This window comes from Siniperca chuatsi, linkage group LG20 (genome assembly GCF_020085105.1).
Source record: "Siniperca chuatsi isolate FFG_IHB_CAS linkage group LG20, ASM2008510v1, whole genome shotgun sequence".
NCBI lineage: Eukaryota > Metazoa > Chordata > Actinopteri > Centrarchiformes > Sinipercidae > Siniperca > Siniperca chuatsi.
The window spans coordinates 24,375,812-24,391,496 of NC_058061.1; the positions used below are offsets into that span (position 1 = coordinate 24,375,812).

At 41.6% G+C, this 15,685-nt stretch overlaps 1 protein-coding gene across 9 annotated transcripts in view; it reads right to left on the minus strand.

Annotated features, from left to right (window-relative positions):
- Positions 1-15,685, minus strand: part of rbfox3a (RNA binding fox-1 homolog 3a) — an 869,263-nt gene that overhangs the window by 520,948 nt on the left and 332,630 nt on the right. The gene's annotated exons all lie outside the window — the stretch shown is intronic.

Here is a 15,685-nt window from a genome sequence, read left to right on the forward strand (position 1 = left end):
CTAGACCTGCTCTATAGGAAAAGTGCAATGAGATAACTTCTGTTATGAATTGGCGCTATATAAATAAATTGAATTGAAAAAATAAATTGAATTGAATTCTGTGATTTCCTCTCTATATAAAGATTACAGTGTCACTTGTGGAGTTTCAAATTTCATATCCACACACAAGGGATTCACAGTAAGCAATGCCAGTGTGTGTGATTCTCATAATGCAAAAGAGAGGTATCATGACTTCAGTATTACCGTGTTGTACTACTATGACTGACTGTCTGCTTTAGTCTTCTTTAAAAGAATGTAAGGCAATTAGTCCTCTCAGCTCCATGTTCGTTTGGCTCCACTTTATACGGATACACCAGTTGTTCTTTTCTGTAGCATTTCTGACAGCTGTTTAAATTGTGTCTGCTACACCCAGTGCCAAATACAAATTACATTTTGAACAGAAACCCTGGTGCCTGTATTATTAAAAGGCATTTGTCATTCCCACAGTGGCAGTCGGCCAATAGAGGGCGCACGTGCAGCTCCCCACCAGCCACAAATTCAGAGTCAGCAAGCTTCATAAATGATCTTAAAATATTTGAAATGAGGAAGTACTATTACTTTTTAAGCATTTGTATATTAGTTCAAGTTACACACTGTTAAATTAACTGCAAAATGTGTATTTTTTTTCTCTTTCTTGAATGGCACTGTCCCAGTTGTACAAAGCACACTAATTCAAGACTAGGTTCTTCCCGATCCCGCCTCCTCAAATACAAGTAAATGGGTGTAAAAGGGGCAAAGGAAAAAGCACCCTAAAACCAATAAAACAATGGGATTTATGAGTGATTGGCTGAGTTGCCAATCAAGAGCCCACACAAGGGAGGCTGTAATTGTTTGTATTTCTCGCGCTATCAATAATCGTGGCTTATTGTTAGAGAAGCTTTTAGCCATTCACTCTATTCCACTCTTTTAATAAATAAAACTAGCCATTTCCAGCTCTACTGATCCAGCAGATGGCGACAACACAACAAAAAAGAGTGGTCAATAGCAAGATGGTATGATAGGCTAAAATGTAGGCTGTTTTATATGCACTATTGCATATTGCTAACATATAACTATCAAATAAGTAATAGGCCTTTAAGCATTAAGCAGAATACCAATATCTGACAACCCATTCAAGACAATATATTTATTATGTTAATGAAAAATGGAAATTAATGTACTTTCAGCATTAATGTTGAATTTAAATGCTTAAATTCCATGGTATATTTCGTTTTTTTAGGGGATCCTCCTGCTTGGTGAAAAAAGTAGCCAAGCTGAGTTGCTGGATGGAGTGTGTTTGCTTTTCTGATTCAGAGAGTACAGGCCGGGTTACCGCTGGGCAGGCTGCTCCTCCACACATGCGCCAATGTGCATGCTGCCTGTTGCCGTAGCTCCATCTCGTCGTCTTACTTTTTCCAACTTTTAGCTTTCCTTTTTCTTCCAAACTTGGGTAACTTGTGTGTAAGTATAATTTAAACTACGCTCTTTACGGAAATGTGTTTTAGTACTTTTTTTCGCTGTGGAACAACTTCTCCTGCTACTCGGTCAGGGCACCGCTGCAGATCAGCTGTTTGGCTGCATTGTTTATACCAGGGAACAGCTGATCGCGCTGAAGCCAAGCGGCATGGTGCCCAGGACAACCGATGTCCCCACTGAGATCTGGAGGAGGACACACCGAGGATGCAGAGGTGGAATGAAGCGGCAAGGGAAGACAGAGGGGTGCAGACAAAAGAGACTTAAGAACAAGAGATTTAAGCCATGTCTGCCTTCTCTCGTAATGGACAACATGAGATCGCTGGCGAATAAAATGGATGAGCTAACGGCGTTAGCCCAGAGTCAGATGGAGTTCCGTGAGTGTAGTTTGATGTGCTTCTCAGAGACATGGCTACACCAGGATATCCCGGATCCAACGTTTCCATTGATGGCTTTCAGACTGTTCGGGCTGGGGATCACGGGCTTGCTGTTCTGGTTAACAACAGATGGTGTAATCCTGGTCATGTTACTATCAAGCAGAGTATCTGTAGCCCGGACATTGAACTGTTAGCTGTGGGACTCCGGCCATATTATCTGCCACGTAAATTCTCACATGCCATTGTTGTGGCAGTTTACATCCCCCCCTCTGCTAACCCGGCATCGGCGTGCAACGCCATTCACTCTGCCATAGCACAACTACAGACTCGACACCCGAATGTACTCATATTAATCTCGGGTGACTTCAACCATGTCAGTGTTTCAACAACACTGACTAATTTCACCCAGTATGTGAATTGTCCTACTAGAGAGGAGAGGACACTGGATCTGCTGTACACTAACATTAAGGACGCATACAGCTCTTCCCCCCCTCCGGGTAGGTCGGACCACAGCCTGGTTCACCTCTAACCCTGCTATGTGCCTCTGGTTAAAAGGCAGCCTGCGACCACAAGGACAGTAAGGAGATGGTCGGAGGAGGCCTATGAGACACTGCAGGAATGTTTTGAAGTGACAAACTGGGATGCAATCTGTGAGCCTCATGGAGAAGACATTGACGGGCTCACTGAGTGCATTACTGGCTACTGACTGCAATGTCCCAACAAAGATGGTCCATTGTTACCCGAATAACAAACTGTGGGTAACAAAAGACATCAAGAACATCCTGAATGCGAGAGGAGGGCCTTTACTGATGGTAACAGGGAGGAGGTGAGGGCAATTCAGAGGAGGAGAAGTACAGGAGGAAGCTGGAGCGGAAACTCCAGCAGAACAACATGAGAGAGGTCTGGAGCGGCATGAAGAGCATCACTGGCTTCAGACCGACTGGCAACAGAGGAGTTGAAGGCAGCTTGGACAGGGCCAACGAACTTTAACAGATTCAACACACCGGCTCCTGCTCATCCCCCCTCTAACTCAGCTGCTGTCGGCTCCTCTGAGTACTCTGCGCCCCCCGCCCCATCTTCCTGGGAGAGTCCTACTCCCCCCTCAACTGGATATCAGGCTAACGGCCCTCTTCACACTACTAATGACTCCCCCGCCTGTAACCTCTACTGTGTGCCTCACTACTGACCAGGTGAGAGGACAGCTGATGAAACTCCACTCAAACAAGGCTGCAGGCCCCGATGGAGTTAGTCCCTGGGTGCTAAAAGCCTGTGCCCCCCAGCTATGTGGAGTCCTTCAACATGTCTTCAACCTGAGCCTGAGTCTTCAAAGAGTCCCTGTTCTGTGGAAGACATTTTGCCTTGTTCCTGTGCCAAAGACACTGCGTCCCAGTGGCTCCAAGGACTACAGACCGGTGGCACTGACTTCCCACACAATGAAGTCCCTGGAGAGACTAGTGCTGGAACAGCTGCGGCCCATCCTCCTGGACCCCCTTCAGTTTGCCTACCAGCCCCGGCTAGGAGTTGAGGACGCCATCATCTTCCTGCTGAACCACATCCACACCCACCTGGACAAGCCAGCAAGCATGGTGAGGATCATGTTTTTTGACTTCTCCAGTGCTTTCAACACCATCCTGCCAGCCCTGCTGGGCAGCGATGCAGGTGGATGCCCTCCTCGTGTCCTCGATTGTGGACTACCTGACTGGCAGACCACTGCATGTGCGCTTGCAGCACTGTGTGTCGGACAGCGTGGTCAGCAACACTGGGGTCCCTCAGGGGACTGTCCTCTCTCCCTTCCTCTTTTCCATCTACACCACCGACTTTAAGCTACCACACAGACTCCTGTCACCTTCAGAAGTTTCCTGATGACTCTGCTGTGGTGTGATGTGTCAGCGGTGGTGATGAGTCCAGGGCTGTTGTGGGTAACTTTGTCTCATGGTGTGAGCAGAACCATCTGCAGCTCAATGCGACAAAGTCTAAGGAGCTGGTTGTGGACCTAGGAAGGGCCAAGGCACCAGTGACCCCGGTTTCCATCCAGGGGGTCAGTGTGGACATTGTAGAGGATTACAAGTACCTGGGAGTACACATGGACAATAAACTGGACTGGGCTAAGAACACTCAAGCTGTTTACAGGAAGGGCCAGAGCCGCCTCTACTTTCTGAGGAGGCTGAGGTCCTTCAACATCTGCCGGACAATGCTGAAGATGTTTTATGAGTCAGTGGTGGCCAGTGCAGCAGGTTGAGGGTAGTGGACGCTAACAGACTCAACAAACTGATCCGTAAGGCCAGTGACATTGTGGGGGTGGAGCTGGAATCTCTGGCGGTGGTGTCAGAGAGGAGGATGCTGGCCAAACTACATGCCATCTTGGACAGTGTCTCCCACCCCCTCCATGACGTGCTGGTCAAACAAAGGAGTACCTTCAGCGAAAGACTCATCCCCCCAAAAAGCACCACAGAGCGCCACAGGAAGTCATTCCTGCCTGTGGCCATCAAACTCTTCAACCCCTCCCTCTAAGTGTAGTCTGTCTCTCTTTATGACCCTAAGTCATTACACTGGACATTGATCATTACATCTCTGCAATACTTGAGATAATTGTGCAATATCCTGTGTTAATACTCCTGTGCAATATATCCTTTTCAGTTTAAAATTCCCTATTTATTGATATTGATATATACCTCCATTACTGCTGTGCAATATCTTAATAATCTCAATAAGCTACACTTAACATGGCAGTTCATGCACTATTACTTATTACCATATTATTATCATCAACCGGTAAACCCACTTTGTACTTCACACTTATTTTATTTTATACTTATACCCACTTGGTACTTAATTTATTTTCTGACCTGTATTATAGTGTATTATAGTTATTTGTTGTTGTTTTTTTTTTGCTTAGTACTTCTATTCCTGTGTGCACTGACGTGATAGTGAGCTGCTGTAGCAAAAGAGTTTCCCCTCGGTTATCAATAAAGTATTTCTGATTCTGATTATATATATTTTTTCTCTCTACGGCCACTCCGGGGCTCTGTAGGAGTCAAAGCTTAGTGCACCAGCTAGACAACAACATTGCTAGTGTGTAAGTAGAAGCTCTTAGTGCATTTGGACCCAGATAAATAATTAACAGCCACCAATGCATTACCACCTGTAACCACTTGTGTAGCCAAATCAACAAGGACTACAATCTTAAGAATTATAACTTTAAAGTGATCACACAAACAAGTAAAGTCAGGCAAAAGAGTTACTCAAGGATTTGGACTTGGGTTTATGGTGAACACTGGAATTAGGTTGAGAGGAGAGTTTGCACTATGTATAAAGTCATATATGGTTCAGGAATGAATGTAGTCAGTAGAAGTTATACTGTGTATGTCTGTCCATGGATCTGACCTCACTACTGGGAGACACCTGCCGTTCTGAGCTAAAGCCTGCCTCTCTCATTCATAATTAGGCATATTGATACAGCATCCACCACCGCTCACACACAAACACATATATACACACACACGCGAGACCAACATGGTCACATCAGCATGTGGGGACATAAAAAGGATAGAGTACAGTTTGTTCCCTCAGAAATGCAACAGAAGCAAACAGCACTGCACCAACCAAGCATTTTTGCGTTTCTTTATGATCTAATTTCACTATCCAGTGAAACAGATGACCACATTAGCAATCTCTATTGTATTCTCACACTACTTAAATGTGTTATGTGTGTTTTTAGTGTAATTAGCTGTGTTTAGGTATTGTTCCTGGGAGTGTGCTTGCATTTGCCTATAAAACTTGCTGGAAATACATTTAGGCACACCTACATATAATAATTATAATAAACTGACAAACAAAGCAAAAAGTTTTGATGAGGAAAACTAAAGAGAAAAGCTTTTTCCTAGGTGGAAACAGCAGAGTTCACTTACATCTGGATCTCTGGTTGATTGAAAAAAAAACTATGAATAATGCATGTGGCGAGTATGAAATTGCACTATTACAGCTTTAAGATAATTTGTGTTTTGAGGGCTGAATATAATTGTTTTGAGACTATAATGTTCCCTTTGCCTTTAAGAAAACTAATTGAGCTAAGTGGAAAGGAGCTGCTGTTAAAGAATGAATATGTTCCTTTCAGTGGGCATCTAAAGGTACAAGGATCATTTTTGGCATTATCTGTGTGCATCAATGCCATCCTGGTGTTTGATAGCACTGCTAATTTAACACATTCTCAAGTTACAGAATGAAAAAGATGGACAAGTGCATTGCAGGGAGAGAACTGGTGCCAACACAGATTGGGAAATTAACTATTTAATCTAATACACTTTGTTCATACATAGAAGTGGCGGGCTGTCTCTTGCCTTTCATGACTATCTACTGAGCATGTAATCCACATACTTTCACATTATATTTATCTGTAACAACAATATGTGTTGTTAAAACTGTATGATAAAACAATGACACAAGAGCTAGGAAGATTGATTGGGATTCTGTTTCTTTGTATTGTAATTTTACATTCATTATTTCTTTCTACTCTGTATATAGGACTCTGTATTTGTCCTGGGATTTGTTGCACTTCTCGAGGTTTCTTCCTCTTTTTCCAATTAAAGATATTTAGTTTGTTGGTTTTTGGGAAATTTTTACCTCTACTGAATCAAGGTTTCTAAGGATAGAGGGTGTCTTATGCTGTACAGATTGTAGAGCTCTTTGAGGGACATATGAAAAAAAATGTACTTGACTTGACTGAGGTCCTGCATATGCACGTGTCAGTCTTGGCCCCTGTGTGTTCAGTGTTGGCCCATTTTATTTTGCAGACTCATAGATGACTGGGAGAGCAGCACCAGCTGGTTTAGGAATTGCGGCTGGATAGCAAACGCTATCACTAGCAAATGATGACTAGCATTAATCACTTGCTGCTCTAGTGTATCAGTGTACAATTGCATAAAGTTTAAAATCTCTCAACTCCCCCATATCAAGCGACTTGGAGCCCTTTGAGTTTTTAAAACTAAGCACCTAGGGCTTGGTTTTTGAGTCTGTAAGTGTGAATAGGGGGACAGAGTGTGATGTGTAGAGTTCTAAATTCTTCCATATGCTCCCTTGTTTGACCTGCTAATGCCTTGGCTAAATGGTAGTAAATCTGACCATTCACATATAATATCTAGGCTTTCTTATCTTGTCACAACTTTCGTGAAATACTGACATGAACCGTTGACATGGATGTCTCTAGCTACAGCACAATACTGTTCTTCACACCTGCTCCTGTTTCTCTCTGAACTGCAAATATATGGCATCACCTTCTGCTTCCTGTTTGACAGACTTATCTATCCTCAGGGTAGACAAGCTAACCTGATGCTATGCTGGGTTGTGAGGCTGCCTTAATATTGTGTGTTGACAAGGTTTCATTTTAAAACAGTTTGTTTTAAAACTTAATTTTGCTGAAAGATGCCCAGGAGTGAGCAAGGGGAAATGTAAACAGAGGGCAGCGCAAAAGCATCACTGTGGGAGCTTCATAATGAGTCTGTTATGATTTTGGCAAAACTTTTTTCACCCACCACAGTATTAGGTAGAACAAATATGGTTCCTAACCACTGCTAACATTACTCTCCCTACACTCTTAACAGAAAAGAGCCTGAGAAAATTGTTTAGGTCTGAACCCTAACAGGACAAATCTAGTGCTAAATAGAACCAGGCACTCTATAATGCTATTTATACCCCATTTTCACCTGGCATTAAAATGCAATCTATATCTGGATACAATGTCTGGATCTGGAAAAACAGAATCAGAATCTGATTTGATCCACCAGACCATATCTGGAGGTGGTCAAGCATGCATTGTGATCAGATCTCAGCCAGATGTAAATGCAATCCATACAGCATGACCACAGTCTAAACCACATTTCTCCCTCTTGTCCTGTTCCTTTATAAAATAATTTCCCTTCATCTTCCTCTGTGACTCTCCCTTATCACTCACTTCTCTAATCATTTAATTCTCTGTGTCTGTCTCTCTCTCTCTTTCATCCAATCCATCCTTCATCTCTTTCCCCTTGCAACAACTATAACGCTCTCTAGTCTCCACATGATCAGCAAAATGACCCGTGCTCAGAGCTCAGAGCCTTCTGCAATCAAGTTCCTCTCCTGTGGAATCAGATTCCAGTTTGGGTTCGGGAGGCAGACACCAACTCCATATTTAAGAGTAGGCTTAAGACTTTCTTCTTTGATAAAGCTTATAGTTAGGCCTGGCTCAGGTGAGTCCTGACCATCCCCTATTTATGCTGCTATAGGCCTAGACTGCCGGGAGACTTGATTGCAAGCCGCCGTCTGCCCCCATGTTCCTGCTCGACAACGCTATTACAATTATTATTATTATTAGTCTTAATACTATTATTACTGTCATTATTACTATTATTATTTTATTAATATTAATATTTCTACCACTACCACTACCATTACCCTTACTATTATTTTAAATTTCAGTGTGGAATTTGCATTGTTCTACTGTCTGTTCTACACGGTTGCGGAAAATGGCCGCCCACCTTGAGCCCATAGGTTCTGCTCGAGTTCTGCCTGTTAATGGGAAGTTTTTCCTTGCCTCCGTCACCAAGTGCTTGCTCATGGTGGGAATTGTTGGCTCTCTGTAAATAATATTATAAAGAGTATGGTCTAGACCTGCTCTATATGAAAAGTGCAATGACATAACTTCTGTTATGAATTGGAGTTATATAAATAAAATTGAATTGAATTGCTCACTGCAAGGTGGGGCGCAGAGCAGAACATAGAGGTGTGGTATAGATTTATGTTACCAACGCACACCAGGTAGCAGGAGAGTACCAGATAAAACAAGCCTAGCAGCTGTTACTGTTTAAAGTTTAAAACTAAAAAAGGCACTGGGTTTGGGTGCATGAATACATCTCAATATGCTTGGTGGTGCATATCTTAACAAAAACCGGCACCTCTTTCCCAGGTCTCTGTCACATTATGTCTCAGACAGCTGCCATCTCATTGATTGAACATTAAACGCAACCAACAAACAAGGCCACAGTTAAAACTGACTGAACTGAGATTGCAGCAGCAAGGCATAAAATCTGTGCAGTCATAGCCCAAGATAGCACTGCCGTAAGGTCCGGCATCTTTGCTTTGTCCATAGGAAAACAGTTGCTTATGCTGGCACAAAGCTTCTGCCTCTGATACTGATGATGCAAAAAGATTCTCAGTCGAATCGCCACAATGATTCTCTCTAATGACCCCTCTAGAAGCCCCCAAAGAGACCATCGATTTCAACAGGTCTCTTCTCTCTTTCTGTCACCGCCTCCTTCCTAAACAGAGTGGAGTATCTTCAGCTGGCCTGTTATTGCCATTCCACATCTTAATGGCTCTGCTATTGAGTGTGTGCTGATTGTTTTAGCTGGTAGAGGAGGGCCATTGACCCAGGAGGGCTGTCTTACACAGGCTCTGTGGAATAACAAACCAGGACCATCCCGTCTCTCTCTCCCCCTTTCCTGTCTATTGTAAGCTGCACTATTAAAAAAAGCTATTTGTGTGGATAATCTATATATGGTGTGTCATCATGATAGCAGATGTCGTAACATATATTAGGCTTACCATGTATGACATTAACACTGTCTCTTAATTACTTAGGTTAAAAGTGGGCAATATCCTGTTTTATTCATAAAGTGTGTGGTGCCTTCCAACAACTGATAAGACAAAGCTTTAACATGAGAGAGTTAAACTTAATCCATAATCCATCAGAAAGAATTATGATGTTTTGCGCCTTGGACACAAACAACCCCGCCCTCTTACACAAGACAATAGTAAACTTCTTGTCCCAGCTCACTCTGATCTCTTACATCTCTTCTTTGCTGCTCTTCAAGACAGAAAGACAGGATGTGACAACGCCGGACTGAATCCTGAGGCCCAACAGGCCTCAAGTGATCAGAGGGACCAAAGGCAAAAATGCAAAAGAATTCTGAAAGAAAGAAGCCTGTTAAAAGTATGATGTGCCATCTTTGAGATCCAACATGACAAGGTTAGAAAAGAAGAAAACCTGGGCCTTACGCACCAGTGACGTGGTGCAGAGAAGGAGAAATTGAGAGAGATGGAGAGATGGAATGAAATAGACTCACTCAAAGACTTAACTCTTAAAGAAAGAAACTCTATATCAGATTAAAGAAGTTGTCCTAATGAGTCCTAATGAGGCCCGTAACAAACTTTAAACTCAGTCAACATCTGCCAGACGCTCCGCATTGCCATCCCAACCGAACTTCATCAGCCTACTTATGGAGCAAGAGATCTGACTCAGGCTTGTAATGCACACAATCTTTATAAGAAATTAATTACAATCTGGAAAATGTTACACCCCAAAAAATAAATCATTGGATTAACATAATTTCATCACGCCACCTAGATTACATCTAAACAAATCAAGTAAAATCTCACATCTGGCATTAACAACAGATACCAACATTCCTGTTCTTCCAAGCATTCCTTTTAACATACTACATGTAACTAGAATTCTTTTCAATGCATGAAACATTAACTCATTGTCCAGTTTATTATGTAAATCCTGCAATAAAGATTCTAATAAAGGTTCTAATGTTCAGTTTTTGTTGCTACTGTTTAAAGAGGTGCTTATATAACTGTATGGTCAATTTGGATGATGTAGTTTGTAGTGCTGTTGAACGTTATAGTGAGAGGTATTAATATTTGGTCAATCCTCTGATAAATTGGTTGGACAAAATATTGGAAACACCTCTCTAAAAGAGTGGCAGCAAAAACAACACTATAACCTTCATAAAGGTAAAAATTTATTACAGGGCTGGTGCATTAGTTTTAGCTAGGTGGGCCTAATAAATTGGACACAGAGTGTAATATGCATGTAGAAGATTGTAGAACCAAAATAATATTGGCTCATTAAGAGAACTGAGCCTTCATAATTCTGCAGGATGTGTGCACAATCACAAGAACAAAGCTTTTTCAATGTTTTTTTCATTACTGCCGTTGTTGACATGTCAAACAATTGTCCTAAAAATGTTAGTTACGTATTGTAACTCCAGATTCTATGAGTATAGGTGCAGCCCTCTAAGGCTATCAGTAGAGGGTTTATCCCTTGTGCACATGTGCAGCACTGAAAAAACTTTAGTCCACGCCCACCTGTTGTGTGGGCCCCACCTCAGTCTCACCTTGTGTATACATTGGACTGAGACCAGACAATCGGCTCCCCAAATAACTTTTCCTTCAGCCATTTAAGGAGCCAGTGAGGCCCAGAACATAGAGGGCTGCACCTATACTCATAGAATCTGTAGTTACAATATGTAACTAACATTCTATTTCGTATAGGCTTCGCCCTCTAAGGCTATCGCTAGTGGGTTAAGGGCGAAGCAGGATATGGTCTGTGCCTCACTGGTACCGTCCAGTACCACAAGCACAAACACATCCTACTTCACAGATGAAATAAAAAGCGTTTCATGCCCAGCCAGTGCGTAATGTGCAATGGTGCATCACAGAACCCCATATGTGCCTCAATGGCACAGCATAGTAGAATATCCAATATTCTCCATGAGGGGATGGGGCTGGGAATAAATAAAGCATACTGCTGTGACAAAGCAGAGACGATGGTTACACACAGTAACAGTCCAGCGAGGAGCAGAGTAGGGATAGAAGGGCAGCTCTCCGTGCGCTGACAGGCAGGAGGATGAACGCATAAACTAATCCCTTGAGAACAATCACTGTGATAAGACAATCAGTACAGAGTGAGTCGAAGAGAAGCGGGAGACATCCCGTAGATAGAAGTGAAGGAAAAGACGGGGGAAGACCATGCAGCTGCAGTGCAAATGTCTTCCACTGTCATTCCTCAGTGCAAAGCCGTGGAGGATGAAATCCCTCTGGTGGAGTGCGCTCTGATGCTCTCTGGAGGATCCATCCCAGAGGAGAGATACGCCTGTGTAACAGCCTCACACAGCCAATGAGACAGGTGCTGTGCAGACAGAGGCAGACCTTGAGATTGCTCTCTGTAGTGCACAAACAGATGCTGAGAGCGGCGTAAGGCGGCCGTGTGCATAACGTAGCAAGACAGCACGCACACCGGGCAGAGGAGATGAGATAATGCGCTTGCGCCAATGTGTATGCTGCCTGTTGCTCCGTCTTGTCGTCTTACTTTTTCCAACTTTTAGCTTTCATTCCTGCCTATGGCCATCAAACTCTTTAACGCCTCTCTCTAAATGTCAGTCTATACGACCCTAAGTCACTAAACTGGACATTGGATCATTAACATCACTGCAATACTTGAAATATTGTGCAATATTCTCTGTTTAATACTCCTGTGCAATATACTCTGTTTTCAGTTTAATATTCCCTGTTTATTGATATTTATTCATACTTGTTTTACTGCTGTGCGATATTCACCGTCTAATAATCTGGTTAATCTGCTACACTTAACTTGACAGTACTCATTATTGCACTATAACATATTACATATATTACTAATAATTATATCATTACATTGTATTATACCGTACTTATCAACCTGTAAATCCACTTTGTACTTTACACTTATTTTAGCTTTTGTACTTAATTTATCTTACCTGTATTATAATGTATTCTATTTTGATTTGCACATCTCTTATTTCTTACTAGAAATGATTGTCTCGTTGCAAACTTATTTTATTATTATTTCTATTCCTATTCTATTAGTACTTCTATTCCTGTGTGTTAGACTTTGTGCAGTGTGCCATGGAAAACACAACCTGTAAGGGATACAGACAAATGCTTAAGGATAAATGCATGATTCTCAGTCTTTTTCTAACTCACTCACACCAGCAGCTTGTTTTTCAGGAATCGTCCATTTGATGACATCCTCTGTCCATCCAGATCGAGAAAAATGTTCTGCAGGACTTCATATGTGCATTTGAGGTCTGATGAGTAGCATATCAGTCCAAATAAATCAAGAGTCCAAAGAAAGCGAGCACAATGCTCCCCATTCCACTGAAGACCATTTTTTCCCATCAGCACACCAGTGTCCTCTGGGTCAGGTTTGCACCATCCCTCTGCATGACATACACCACATCACACATTCCTTCATGGAACTGCTGGCCTCAGTGTATGTGTTCTGTTGGGTAAAATACAACAGAGGACCCATGTACAAAGAATACAATGCACATTTAAAAGATACAGTGCAGCAAGAGACTAGAGGCAAGACAGTTAAAACAGAAGTTATTATTTAACACCTGTTCTGGAAAGACGGTGTAGTCCCTCATTCGTCCAGGAGTGTTCTATCGTAGAAAAGGTTTCAGTTGTAGTCATCTGGACACTGTTTTCAGAATCAAGACGTTTCGGCTCCCATCCGGAAGTCATTCTCAATTGTGAAAAAATGGGACGGGAACTAGAAATTTAAGCTACTCTGTGTTACATAAGCCCTGCCCTCAGGAAGGAATCTGCCTGAGTATCTGTTAATAGCTAGTTTCACCTGAAACTGACCTAATAGTTTCCAAGATGGCCCAGTAATCAGTAATCAGGCCTATTGTCATCTGCTTCATCACTATTAAGTACCTGATTAGCATGTGATTGGCGTGACCAAGGTGATAATACACTCTGATAGACAATGGGCAGATTAAATCTCAGACCACCATTTCTGTTCAAAGAGGGGTTCTCTTTTTTCACAAAAATGCCTTCCTTGACGCCCCGTTCGCCATTTTTATCTTGGAAACTATTAATTACTTACCCTTGACATCGAGGATGTGAAACAACTGCTTGAAAATATTCCTCCGTGTCTTTTATGTCCTTTAAGCAGTTAAATTCAAATGTCCCGCTCCTCCTGCTTCTAGCAACTTCCTCCTTGGTTTTTCTACATCTGGTGGGCGGTTTTATGACAAATCAGAGAAACTGAAGTTTATATGTAGATCTTGTTTTCACTCATTTTTGATAGTAGTGAGACAACTCTGAGAACAGATAATATATATACAGAGCTGACACTTGAATTTGATCACAGACAAATTTCTGATATTGTGCAGGCTCATTTATAAGCCAGTCAAGTTTTCTTTTGGATCTTACTGTTAACTCAGGGACTGATTCTTTCAGACAAATAAAGATCAGTGCAGTGAGAAAAAAAAGAGCATTTTAAGATATTAAATAAGGATCAGGCTTCCTCAGGTAAAAGTGAAGAAGTAAATACACCTGTATTTAATAGGCAATTAGCGATGAAACATCACAGCATTTTCTCTTTTTAGCCTAAATAAGTTATCTGATATTAGACATTTTCAGAAAGATAAGACACTGATTTGGCCACTTCTCTCTTATTGTCTTCATGTGATTGGGCTCACACCTGATCTGGGGCTGTCCGTGATGGGACTTGGGACAACTATACTGGAATGATCAAAGTTTAAGGATACTGTAACATGTTGACACTCTTTATATTTACTTTTTTTAATAGACAGGGTCTATTATGCACATGATTTGTTGATTTAGTTACCATATAATATAATATAGGAGACAACAAGCAAAAACAATCATAAAAAACTTCACTTATTGGTGTACTTAATAGAGTATAATATTAATGTAATATTTTGTGATTACACTTGAGAGTTACAGACTGGGAATATTGTCCTGGTGTATATGTGGCAGGTTATTTAATCAGGAGATGATGACTTGTCATTTCATCACAAATAAATACAGGTGTATGTTCACTTCTTTACCTTTACCCGAGGAAGACCATTTGTGTCATAATAATAATGATAATAATAAAACTTTATTTATAGAGCACTTATCAAAACAACGTACAAAGTGCTTCACAACAAGAGAAATAAAATACCACAAGAAATAAAACACATAATATACACAAAAGCAATAAAATAAACAGCCAGTTCAGGTAAAATCAGGATATGCTTTCAGATGAAAATGTGTTTTGAGAAGAGACTTAAATGAAGAAACTGACTCAAACAACCTAATTTCTTCAGGCAAGTTATTCCAGAGCCTCGGGGCCCTGATAACAAAAGCTCTGTCCCCCTTAGTTTTCAAACTGGACTCAGGAACAGACAGGAGACCCCTGCCAGAAGATCTCAAACTAGATGAAGGTTCATAAATATAGTCTGGATCCACGCCATGAAGAGCCTTAAAAGTAATCAATAAGATCTTAAAATCAATCCTAAAACAAACAGGGAGCCAATGTAAAGAGGCTAAAACAGGTGTTATGTGGTCGTATTTCTTGGTCCTGGTTAACAGCCGAGCAGCTGAGTTTTGTACAGTCTGCAGTCGTGTCAAAGATTTTTGATTAAGACAAGTGAACAAGCTGTTACAATAATCAAGGCGTGAGGAGATAAAAGCATGTACAACAGTTTCTGCATCACTTAGATTTAGAATAGATCGGATTTTTGCAATATTTCTGAGGTGATAAAAACATGATTAGACAAGCTTAGTGATATGTTGCTCAAAACATAAATTGTTATCAAACAGCACACCAAGGTTTCTTGCAATAGGCTTGATATGTTGTGACAGGTTACCAGTGGATGGCAGTATTTGTTTAGTGATATGTTGGGGCCCAGTAACAAGGATTTCAGTTATATTTGAGTTGAGCTGCAGAAAATGTATCGACATCCAATTTTTTATGTCAGACAGGCAGTCCTGCAGAGAACTCAGCATACTAAGGTCAGTGGGCTTGACAGGGAGGTACAACTGTGTGTCATCCGCATAACAATGAAAAGAAATACCATGTCTGCGGATGACATCACCCAAAGGAAACATGTATAAGGAGAACAGTATTGGTCCCAGAACTGAACCTTGAGGCACACCGTACTTGATATGGGAAAAGGATGACATGAAGTTATTAATGCTGACACAGAATTTCCTGTTGGACA